The sequence below is a fragment of the Leptonychotes weddellii genome, chromosome 5 (assembly GCF_054177405.1).
Source record: "Leptonychotes weddellii isolate Sample4059 chromosome 5, ASM5417740v2, whole genome shotgun sequence".
Lineage (NCBI taxonomy): Eukaryota > Metazoa > Chordata > Mammalia > Carnivora > Phocidae > Leptonychotes > Leptonychotes weddellii.
Genome location: NC_138373.1, coordinates 111,109,979 through 111,123,140, shown reverse-complemented (window position 1 = coordinate 111,123,140; position 13,162 = coordinate 111,109,979). Strand labels below are relative to the sequence as shown.

Below are 13,162 nucleotides of genomic sequence, written 5' to 3'. Positions count from 1 at the left end.
TTCTACAAATTGGACAGCCTGCTAGTCTGTTTCATCTGCAAGAGTATATAAGCTCCATGAGGCAGGCACTCGGCTCTCTTGTTCATCTTTGGATCTTAAGCATTTATCATCATCTAAATTGATTTGTTTCACAAATATTTGAATGCTTTCTTTGGGCCAGCCACTGTTCTAGATGCTGGTGATAGCACAGTGAAAGAAACAGACACAATCCTTGCTTTTATGGTGTTTATACTCGAGGAGGAAGATATACGTGATAAGTGCTTTGAAAGACAAGATAGCTGTATGTGTAGAGGGGCACAGTGCTATACACTGTTGGGGAGGTCTCTCTGCTCAAGTGACACTTGAGTAAAGCTAGGAATGAACCATGTGGATATATGGGGATAGAGAGTTCAGAACAGAGTAAATAGCATGAGACTCTGGGATGCTTGATGTGTTCAGGGAATAGCAATAATAAATACAAACAAAAATGACTAAACCTGCAATCATAGAGGTGTTCGTAGTAGGACTTGAGGCTATTAGCTTTATCTGTTTAATAGTGGCTTTTAAACTTGTTTTCAGCTTCTGAACAGGAGGATATTGCATTGACTTCCCTGATTCTTAAGTTGCAGGGGCTTCACATTGGTTTAAAACACTGATTAATAGTCCGTGGCTCCTAGGACCTAGAATGCCACCCTTCCGAATTTTTCTTACTTGGTTGTAATAGCAGAAAGTTTCTGAGGCTGAATGTCAGTAGTAATAATCTGAATGGGAGTTTTTGCTTGTTTTCTGTCCCAAAGGTATCATTTTGGATCTCACCAGGTATAAATGGGAGAGTGGATTTATGGGAGTTGTAGCTTATTTAAAGGAAGAGAGGGTGTTCCATAGAAAATGCACCACATTCCAGCATTGTACAGTGTTTTAGCTTCGCTATAGTCGATTCTATGACTGAGCCTTTTTCAACTATGACATATTTTATCTCCTACTCCACCCAAATTACATTCCAGCTGTCAAATTTGTGCTTTCAAAAGTAAGCCTGCTTGGGACACCTGGATGGCTCAGTCAGTTAAGTGGCTGCCTTGGCTTGGGTCATGATCCTGGGGTCCTGGGATTGAACCCCCATCAGGTTCCTTGCTCACTGGGGAGCCTGCTTCTCCCTCTGCCTGCACTCTCCCTGCTTGTGCTCTCTCTTTCTCTTTGACAAATAAATAAAGTCTTTTTTTAAAAAATAAGCTGCCTTTATTCTCCTTCTTCTTCTTTAAGTTTAAATGTGGATTCATGGGGTGGGGAAGAGAATTAAAGAACTTTAAAATACATGAGAAGCCACCCATTTTTTTTCTCACTCAGTTGCTGGTGGGAATGTAGTCATTTTGGAAAGCAATCTGGTAGCACTTGGTGAAGTTAAGTTAGCATATGCTCCATGACTACTCACTCAGACCTAGGTATACCTTATAGAAAATTCTAACAAAGGTGAAGGAATATGCTTGAGAATTATCTTTCTCATCTATCTATTTTCATGATGTTAGGAGGGATATTTGAGAGTTGGCGGCAACAAAGATGGTCCACAACTAGGGAACGGAGGAGGTAAAATGTGGAAGATGTATGCCTACTAAGGGTACTTCAAGACAACAAACTAGATATGAGTAGAGCAACATGGATAGACATTAGAGTTTGGATAGACAGTAAGAACCTGATATGAGTTAGGAGAGAAGAAACAACAAAAAATGAGATGCATAGTCTAATACTACTCTTGTAAATGAAACACACTGATATGAACTTAATATTTTTATAAAGATGGGCATGTTTAAGGACCTAGAGCAAGCAGTTTAGGAAGGGAGCACTGTTTAGGGCAAGGGAGGATGAGGATTAACTAGAAATGAAACTAAAACAGGACAGAGGCTTTACAATAATGATGGTGGGCTATGAACTGCGAAAAATGATTAACTCTTCTTGCACCTGAGGTTCAAAACAGAGGAAAAGTCATGATCTATTTGGAAATTAAATGATCTTTTCTGATTCTCATATATTGTGACTCCAGGAATACATTCCTGTGGGAGAAAGAGTATCTGGAAGTAATTTTAAATAATTCATGAGTATGAAATACACTTTAAAGATAACTTATGTAAAAGAAAAGAAAACATTTTCTAAATAAGCATTAGCAATAATGCTCCTGGTTAGTGTGGCATTTAGAATATTCTTTTATAGAACATGGGGTTGGTAAGGCTTGTCTATGGGGTATGGGAGGTGGGGAATGAACATAGAGGGCTGTTAATTATTCCTTTTTATCTCTTTATTTCCGAGATGCTTTCTTTGTGAGACTTCTCTTTCAGTCTCATTCATCATATCTGCATCTTTTACTAACTGGCCTCCTTTTAGGCCCCTTCATTATGGTGATGGAGCTGCCTGGGGTGGGCATTCTGCTATGCACTTACTTTGTGGCAATAGTGCTTTTTCTCTTTGAGACTGGTTTTTCTTTTTCTTTTTTAATTTTATTTTATTATGTTAGTCACCATACATTACACCGTTAGTTTCTGATGCAGTGTTCCATGATTCATTGCTTGCGCGCAATACCCAGTGCTCCATTCAACAAGTGCCCTCTCCAATACCCATCACCAGGCCAACCCATCCTCCCAGCCCCCTCCCCTCTAAAACCTTCAGTTTGTTTCTCAGAGTCCATAGTCTCTCATGGTTCATGAGACTGGTTTTTCTTCTCTTTTTTTCTTTCCTCTTATTTTCTCTGTTCTTAACTTCCTCCTTGTGAACTCTCCTTCCTTTCCCAACTCTGAATGACACTTTATCCAATTCAGGACATTTGGGCACTATACTTAAGTGAATTGCTAGAACACATATTACTTCACTCCTTCTGCACTGTTCCTATGACCTGGCTATATAAATTCACTTGAATTTCAGCAATTTTAAAGTGGAAAGAGTGAATTTAGGCTGCCAGCTTTCAGTTCTGAAATGATGATAGAGTACATGAATCACAATTTCACTAAATTTTTTCTGTTTGACTTTGTTCCTCTTTTTATTCAGGTGATATAATTTAAAACCCATGACCTTTGAGATGTTCTTTAGTGGCTTAATTTTAAGGACTTCATCAAAGATCTCCTTCTCTTGTTTATCCAGTAAGGCAGCAATTCCCTTTACCATATACCAATTCCACTTAGTTATTGGTTCCTCAAAGGATAATTACTATTTATCTAATTATGTGGTAAATGCAGGGACAGGTAATTAAACAATGTTCTACACAATTACAAAGTAATGGGTATTTGGGGGAGTTTGATCAGGATTCATTTTAATGGTAACTTATTTGATACCAAAAGAGAATAACATCAAGTTACTTGAAGGAAAATGGCAAATGTCATTTCATTTCACATTATACCTATTACAGTTTAGCACTGAAGAAGCAAAGTGTATTCTCCTGTGAAAATGAATTTCACACACTTTCCTAGTTGCTAGAGAACTAGGTTTTTGGTTTTTCTGATTGGGAGGCAGTTGCAAGTGTTCATTTAAGAAATATTGATTATCTCCTTGTGTGCCTAGTTTGAAAAGCAATGCAAATGAGGGCAAGAATCAGCAAACATAACTACGGCTCACTTGCGGCTTCAGTTCTTACAGTTTCTTGAAGTATGGTATGTTGGGGAGGAAAAACTTTCTTCTACCCTTCAAAGGTTCTTCTGGCTGGCCTAAGAATTTAATTGACAAGAGATAGATTAACAGGAGAAAATAAAATTTAATTTTGTTTGTACAGAAACCCCACATATATGAGAGGTTCAAAAACAGAAAAGTAAAATGAGGTATATATGCTATCCTGAGCTAAGCAATGGGACCAGGGCCTGGGGCTTCAAACTGGGGAGGAGGGCAATTCATAGGGCAGTAAGAAGAGCAAATGTTTGCCAATCAGATGTTTGTTCTGCCATACAGATGGGTCATGCAGATAAAATTTATCTCTGATAGTAAACCTAACTTTGGGAAAGACCCCCAATTAAATTCTTCTAGGGTGTTAAACGAGGGGTAAATATTTCTCTTGAGCCTGCAGGGTCTTGATTGCCTTCAGCTTAAAATAGTCTACATGCCAAAGTGGCACATTTTGGGGAGACTTCTTCTGAGTCCTTTCAGATGCATGGACTACTGATATCACAGTTACTGGTGGAACTGTCAAATGTCAGTTTCTGCCCTCTACAGGTTCTAATTCAGCACGCCTAGGTTGAGATGATAAAAATCTGTATTTTATCTAGATGGACTCAAATGCTCCCCAGATGAATCCAAAGCATCTTCAACTCTGAGAGCTGCCAAACATCAGGAGGACATCCAGGTCTGCTGTGCGCTAGTGTGTGTGGAGACCTGTGGGCTGTTTCTTCTTCATCTTCTCCTCCCACTACTTCTGTCTGACCTACATGTATGCCAATTCAACTTTATTCTCATAGGCAACTTTCTCCTTTCTTTTCAATTTCAAAATACACTTTCATTTTTGAAATGATTAGTCCCCCAATAAGAGTATTTGTGACATTAATGAGAATATGTCTTGGAATGTGGGATATGATGTAGATAAGAATACTGTAAATGTAGTTAAGGATACTGGATTCACTAAATTCATTTTAGAATATATTTATAAAAGATGGTAGGCTTTTTGAGCTCCTCATTAAATTCTGCTTTCAAAATAAAGGTTAATTTAATTAGACAATTACTCAGGCAGGCAAAGTATTTTATATACATTATCCTTTTTAAGCTAACAATCTCATGTTGAGAGAAGTAATATTATAGTACTCATTTTCACATAGGAAATTGTGGCACAGAGAAGCTAAGTAGCTTGCCCAAAGTTGCACAGCTCAATAAATACTCATGGCTAAGTAAAACCTGAATAATGTTGCTATGGGGGAGGAAGAATAATTTTCCTTTTACTCTTTGATGGAGTTCAGAACAAGTCTCCCCAAAATGTGCCACTTTGGCATGTGGACTATTTTCAGCTAAAGGCAATCAGGACCTAGCAGACTCAAGAAAAATTTTTACCTCTCCCTTTACCTAAAAGAATTTAAATAGGGAGTCTAGCCCAGAAAGAAAGCTATTACCAAGAGATAAATTTTTATCTGAAATTACCTATCTGTATGACAGGACAAACATCTAATTACCAAAGATCTTCTTACCCTGTGAATCACTCTCCTCCTCTTTGAAGCCTCAAGCCCCTATCCCATTCCTTAGCTGAAGATGGCATAAAGCCTCAATTGCCAGAGTTGTCTCTGATCTTATATTCTTATCGGGGGGGCCCCATTAATGTGTAATTAAATTTGTTACTCTCTTGTTGGTCTGGCTTATGTTAATTTGGTTATTAGATCAGCCAAAGAGTCTAGAAGGGTAGAAGGAATTTTTTCCCTTCCCAGCACCTTCTAGGTTCTTGGCCAAAACATCCCCTATAATAAAAGTCATATTAATAGAAAAACAAACAGAAGTTTAATAACAGGTATACCTCCTGTTTATTGGGAGATACTCAGGAAAACTGAGTAATTCCCCCAAATGGCCCAAGACAACATCTTAAAAAACATTCTTAGCTAAGGACAAAAGATGTTGGAGGAAGGGGAGGCCAACTAAGGGAGGTTACCAGGCAAAGGACAGTAATCCAGGGTATGGTTGCTATGCAGATTTGAGTCTATGCCTTCTCTGTAGATAATTTTCTAGAGATTTAGACATCCTCTTTGTATAGAAAAGGAGACACACAAATGGAGATTCCCTTATAAATGGAAATAGCTCTTAGAAAAGGGCAATTATTTTTTGTTTTCACAGCTTCTCTTGTCTGCTATGTCCTAAAAATAATCATTATGCCAAAGAGACATATTCTGGGGGCAAATTCTACACCCCTTCACTGCTTAATCATGGTCAACATTGTAGGAATGTTTTCATTTTTATAAAAGAAATTATTAATCTAAAATAAAGAGGCAAATCTTTACTGAAATTTCTGTTATGATTTCCTTCTTTCCTCTTTACGTTTTCCACCCTCTCACCACTCCCTCCAATCAAAAGATGTCTGTGTACTGATCAGAAGAATTGAGGACACCACTATGTTTGCATTGTAAGAGCCTGGCTGAAAGAAAGACTGATGCTCACAGAAGTGGTTATTTTGCATTGATTTATCTTACGGTGAGAGAGACAAAATGAAAGAATGGCTGTGTACTCTAGGAAATGACAAAGACCTGTAGAATTAAATGAATGCAGCCTAGAGAAAGCTAGGCTTTTAAAAGTAGTGACAATTTTACTTCATTTGTCTACCAGCTGTTAAGTCATAAAATGAAATTTTATTCTTTTTAGAGGCCAGGTATGGGGTTACTGAGTGAGTTTTATAAAAGAAGAGGTGTTAGTCAGAAAGGGGTTGCTGACAGCAGTACATCCATTGTTTGAGCTTTGCAATGGAAGCCACAACAGTCAGTATACACTTGGGTGAATAATGTCAAATAGGAAGGTCATTTTTGTTTCATAATTTGCTAGAGCTCTTCATAATATTTCTAGTGTAGATGTGAAAAACATAGACCATCTTTCAGGGAAGGAGATAATTAATATTAAGTATACTTACTTAATATTAATAACTTGGAGCCATTTTAAAATTTGGAGACAAAATATTCTATCCAAAAACCCTGCAAAAAGGAGAAGTGAAATGCTGGTCACATCAATCATTTGATAAAGCTTAGGGAGAAAAGTCTACTTGAGTCTTTCATTTGGTATTAAAGTACATGTAGTTTATAATGCCAATTCATATGAAAAATTGCAAAATGTTTTGTGCTTAGAATTAGTTTTAAATTATCTCACTTTCTTTATAATGTTTGGATCTATTGTGGAGGAAGAATTTCCTCTGCTCTTCAGTCCTTCTAGCTGGACTAAGAATCAAATTGACATGAGACAGATTAACAGGATAAAGTCATATTTAGTTTTGTATGTACAGGGAATCGACACAGACATGAAATTCCAAGGACAATAAGGCAAAGTGAAGCTTAGATGAGCTAGTGAGAGGGGGATAGGGTCTGAGGATAGAAAGGGGAGGAAACCTATTAGCAGAAAGGTGAGAGATGTTTAGAAAACAATGGTTGCCCTTTTACGCAGATTTTTCGTTAAAGAGGAATCTCTGTTAATTGTTCTTTTTCTGGTAGGCATTTGAGGGGGAGATAAAGAGCTTTTCCTGAACCTGTTGCATTTTTATTGCTTTTAATCCAAAATAATATTCATGCCAAAGTGGTCCATCTTGGGGTGGCCTGCTCTTGTTCCCTACAGATCATAATAAACAATGGTGATGTTGGGGAGGAAAAAAATTTCTAAGCCCTTCATGACTTCTAGCTGCATTAAGAATCAAATTGACAGAAGACAGAATAACAGAAAATCAAACAAAAGTTTAATAACATGTGTACCTACTGTATACATGAGAAAGACCTAGGAAAACTGAGTAACTTCCCAAAATGGCCAAAGCCATCACCTTAAATACCGTCTCCAGCTACAGACAAAAGAAGGTGTTGGGAATGAGGAATCAGTTATGGGAGGTTACCAAAACAGCACAGTGAACAAGAGTAAGGTTGTTATGCAGATTGAAGTTCATGCCTTCTTCATTGATAACAGTTTCTAGAGTTTAGAGCCAATCCCTGGGGAAAACACCCTTAAAATGGAGATATCCTTTATACATATAAATGCCTTTTACAAAAGAGTAACTTCTTGGATTTATGAGCTTCTCTGTGTCTGAAGTTTTTTAAAAATAACCAACTTGAATAGTCAGTGTTCAGTAATCCATAATAATCAATATTATTCATATTGAATAATCAGTATGCCAAAGAAGCATGTTTTGGGGCAGCAAAATTTGCTCCCCTACACTGTTCAGATAAAAGCTGATTTAGATGATTCATGTGTGTTTCTTTTTACTTGCAGGGAGGGTCCACTTTAAAATTGTTTTTATAATTTTTATTTTCAGAGTTATGTATGTTAAAAGATAAACTGGGGCATATTCAACATTTTAAGAGTTTAATTGACCAAAATTTGATTGAATTTGGCAGTGCCAAACCAGAAGTCGTTAGGAGCACTCTACCTACAGGAGCCAGGGAAAGACATAGAAAGAGTATGGAAGCAAAGAAAGGAAATTATTTGGCTACAGCTTAATGCCTAGTTGGGTGTTTGTGATTGGTTGTCCTTAGGTTTCAATTCTGTAAACTTGAGGCATTGAAAGGCTTCGGTTCTGGTTTGCTTACAAGGGCCACCATAGCATTAGAGCCATCTCGGTCTGATGGCCACCTTGTTTAATTCATGGAACAGTAACTCAGGTTGTTGAAAAAAAAAAAAGTACATTGCTTTTGATTGGGCAACTAGTGAGTCCATTAGTGGCTCACTGAAGAAGTTGAAAAGGCAAATTATCTCATCTTTGACTTTTTCATCTATAAGAAATTCTTCCAAACCAATGAAAATGGGCAAGTGATTTTTAAAGGTCTACCTTTTGATGTTTCAAAGTAAGAAAACAGATACCTAGAATCACACCTACCTCTGCATTAGAAACTGTGCAGATAATTTAGAAATCTATTGGTCATCAGGCTTTGGTCTGCTGGATTTGCATTTATAACAACTACTAACTCTTCCCAAAATGATTGACTGCATAAATGTTTGCACATAACTTTATCTTAAATATGTATTAGCAATTGGTAGTGCATGCCAGTTCTTAGATGAACTGGTGATAACTGAGGCTTTTTACCAGGCAGTCAATTTGCAGAAGTTTAAAAAACAAAAAGATCTTTTCCTCATTTACGTAGCACACAGGTTTTTTCACCAAAGGAAACTGCATTGATTACTAATTTAAATACTAGTATTCTGTAAATCTTATAATCACATGTGCTGTAGAGACTGGATTGCATTCTGCTGTGAGCATTGTGCAAAAGATCAGCTGCTCCTGGGTGGTATTGCTACTGTAACAGTGTGAGTTGCACTTTTAATTTGTCTTCCCATCTGACAGCACATCTAATTATACTTTTTAAAATCTGTTCTAAATGATACTTAAACATTTCATTGAAAGATATTTACATATAAGTAAAGATTAAATAAACAATTAAAAATGATATCATCAAATCCTTTTAATTTAACCACCCATTCAGTTGCATTTGAAATGTAATATATGTTTTGTTTTTCCTGAGCTAATTTTCAAGAGAACCAAAGAATGGCCAGACACTACTGATTAGAAGGGTGGTGAGAAATGAGAGATGACCTTTTCTGGCTTTGAAATTATTCAGTTACTTAATTTACATATCTGAGTATTTGGAAATCTTTTTGTACCGCTGAAATTCCTTTTAAATTTTCCTAGATGTACACATTTGGCAAGAGCAGTGAATAGGACAGGAGCATGTATTTTTTTAAATTAGAGATTGAAAGATTCAATCACACATCTTGAAATGACAGCAGGTTATAATTGCTTTTCTCTACTTCTCCTGCTTAGCTTTTTTCTGTCTCTGTCTTAATTTTCAATATTGTTAACCTAGTAGCTGGTCTACTTACTAGAGCATCATTACCTTTACATAGCAGAGTATACGCTCCTGTTCTCTCTCCCTCTCTCTTTTTGGAGAATTTTAATAAGAATTTTTATTGTATCAGTGATGTTCTTTCTCCAGACATCTAATGATTTTGATTAGTATTTCAAACCATCCTCTAAGGCATTGGTTCTCAAACTTTGGTGTACATTTGGATCTTTAAAAAACAACTGATGTCTGGCTCTCACCCCTCAAAGATTATAATTTAGTTAGTCTGGGGTGCAGCTGGGGTCTAGGGATATTGGAACTCCCACATGATTCTGATGTGCAGCAAAGTCTAATCCTCTCAAGGAGTAATCAGGTTTCCTTTAAGGAGTTCTGTGTTGACACAGTGGTTTCCAACTTGTTGGTGTGTTGGAATTACCTGGGGAATATAAAAAAAAATGATGCCTATGCTCCACCCTCCAGAGCTTGTGATTTAATTGCTCTGTATGACAGACTGGGATTTGGAATTTTTAAAAAACCCATGTGATTCTAATATGAAGACAAGTTTGGGAAGCACTGTGTTAAGCTATAATTAGAAAAAAGATCTAAGTGATATATATATTTTTTAAGGTTTTATTTATTTATTTGACAGAGAGACAGCCGGAGAGGGAACACAAGCAGGGGGAGTGGCAGAGGGAGAAGCAGGCTTGCCGCTGAGCAGGGAGCTGGACGTGGGGCTGGATCCTAGGACCCTGGGATCATGACCTGAGCTGAAGGCAGACGCTCAATGACTGAGCCACCCAGGTGCCCCCTAAGTGATATTTTCTAAGGAAATCAGAACTTATATATATTTTCAACATGTAGTCCTAGTTGGAGGCTATGTACTTGATTATAATAAGATATGAAATATAATTTCCCCTTGACTGTTAACATTATGTAAGTTGGGAGGGTTGGAGGCACTTGGAACTCTTAAAACATTTTTGTAGTGCACTTTTAATTTGCATTCATACGTGTGCTCCCAGGGAGAAGACATGGACACAAATGACCTTTACTAATAGTATCTATAATCTGTCTTTGACAGATGTATAAAAACATGCATTTTTAAATGAGTGTTATATATTTGAAAAGGAACAAACAAATTGCTTTTATATAATTCACATGAATATTTTTATTTGGGGACATAATATAGTAAGTCTTCCAATTTCTGTTACCAGTATTTGAATGAGGTATTGAGGTAGATGGGAAAATAATTCTTAAAGTGTAAGTTACTTGATTTGGGTCACTAGATTTTTGTGTAAGACAGATCCTCTATTTCCTAATAACAGGTTTAAACAGTTGACTGCAGTTCAGCGGTTACCTTCCACTTTCCCTCCGACATTCCTTGTATGGCAGCTTTGTTTTGCCAGCTCATCTCCTGTTGCCCAGCTGCACCTCCAGATGATTTATTGCTGCCAATAATCTCTATTTCCAATGACACGTTTGTTCTTAGCTACAAATCATTTGATCTTTTAAAAAAGTCATTCTACTTGTTCTTCTTCCACTACATATTCTTTATTCTGTCCAGTTTTTTACTCCTGGAAGCTACTGTGATTATCATCATGATTTAATCATAGTACCTCTGAAAAAATAAAGAAAGAGACCTATATCCACACAAACACAACAAGCTCAAAATGCTGCATGTGGGCTTGAAGTAATGACCCTGAGAGTGAGGCCCATGTTGTGTGTCTCTTATTTTTATATAGTGGTTTAAAATGAGCAAGTTGCTTTAGTGTGCATTACTACTAAGCCATGTAAGATGTAGGGGGCTGAAGCTCAAGTTTATTATATTAACATACCATTGTATAGAACGGAGCTCAAAAAAAGTGGTGTTTGGCTTGGAGAATGGAGTGAGTTAGGGAAAAGTAAGAATACTGACAGAGTTGTAATGGAAGTGCTGGTAGAGGTGTTATAGAAGATACACTGTGTAGATAATATAGCATGATGAAAGGCCCAGAAATTGGAATAAACAAGTTGTATGTGGAAGAAGAAAATGAGGTCAGCTGAGCAGAAATTTTTTTTTATTTTACTTTCTAAATCTTTAACCATCTCTACTTCCACCTAGGAGAGTAGCTAATGTGGGAAGGAGATAAGGAACATCTTTTCAACGTGTTTTAAATGATAATATGTTGCAGTGATATCTATTAAGTGATAAATACCCATTGAACCAACATGAAGACCTCATTAAACAATGGTTGACCATGGGAACATTACCAGGCCAGAACCAAGATTACAGCAGTGGGGGACTGCACACCTATTGATGAGGTTCAGTGCTCATGTGTATATGCTATTTGGACTATTATTTTCCTTATTGGAGAATGTCTGACAGTGGTGAATAGATCATCTTTATCTTTCCCCCCAATTCATATAATACTATGCAGAAACAGGTACTCCATAAATCCTGACTGTAAGTGCTTATCATTTTGCTTTCTTCTGATATGTTTTCACTCCTCCTGTCAGTATTCTTGATTGCTTTTCAAGTTTTGAATTGGAATGCTTAGTATTTCAAAGGAGGACATCCCTGTGAACATTATTTTGAGTGGTTCAAGGAGCTGGTTCAACTTTTACTTGAGTTTCCAGTGCTTTGCATTAGTAGAGATTGAAAGAAGTGTGGCAGCCTGCCAGGGCTATTTGATATAATGCATGTGTTGTGCTGGACATGTTTCATTCAAAGTGATAGAAGGAACAATGGGGGCGTAGTGTGTTCTTTAGAATCAAGTCATTGCACTAGATACATAATGGATGGCTGTTAGATTCTCTTTAACTTATCCTTTACAGTTAAGCTATTGTGTTTGAGGACTTTGAACTTCCTCTGATATAGGACCCCCATGGAGCATGGATGGTTATTCCCAGTCTTTATGTCACTTCTTTGGAGCAAGTTAAGTCCTTGGGTTCTTCTTGGTAACCCCAGTGGGCCTAGCCCAGTGTTTATATTTAGCAGGTGATTAATTAGTGTCTCTTTTTTTTAAAATTTTTTTTTATTCTTATGTTAATCCCCATACATTACATCATTAGTTTTAGAGGTAGTGTTCCATGATTCATTGTTTGTGCATAACACCCAATGCTCCATGCAGAATGTGCCCTCCTCAATACCCATCACCAGGCTAACCCATCCTCCCACCCCTCCCCCCTAGAACCCTCAGTTTGTTTTTCAGAGTCCATCGTCTCTCATGGTTCGTCTACCCCTCTGATTTCCCCCCTTCATTCTTCCCCTCCTGCTACCTTCTTCTTCTTCTTTTTTTTTCTTAACATATATTGCATTATTTGTTTCTCTTGATTGAGTTAATGACTGCCTACTTTCAGAATGCTACATGTGCTTCTCTGAATACTTAACACAATAGAATATACACGTAGAAAAAGATACACTCAAATGTCACCTCCTCCCTGAAGCTTGACCCTCGAGAAAAGATCAAGACACCCTGTGATCTAGTCCCTCAGCATTTCTCATTTTTAATTTGGAGCAACTTAACATTTCTTTGTAATAATATATGCATTCTTTCCCCAGGTCAGCTTGGGTATTCTTCTTCTGTATGTCTTCTGCTCATGTGGAAACTTACTTAACACAATAGAATATGTATATAGAAAAAGACACACATAGAAAAGTGACTATTTCATTGAGTGGTGGAACATAAGGAGTTTTATATTTATTAGAGAAATCTCTCACTCCAGTGTTGTAAATACGTCTAGATAGT

At 37.1% G+C, this 13,162-nt stretch overlaps 1 protein-coding gene across 2 annotated transcripts in view; it reads left to right on the top strand.

Moving 5' to 3' along the window:
* TAFA2 (TAFA chemokine like family member 2) overlaps nt 1-13,162 on the top strand; it is a 425,372-nt gene that overhangs the window by 208,608 nt on the left and 203,602 nt on the right. The gene's annotated exons all lie outside the window — the stretch shown is intronic.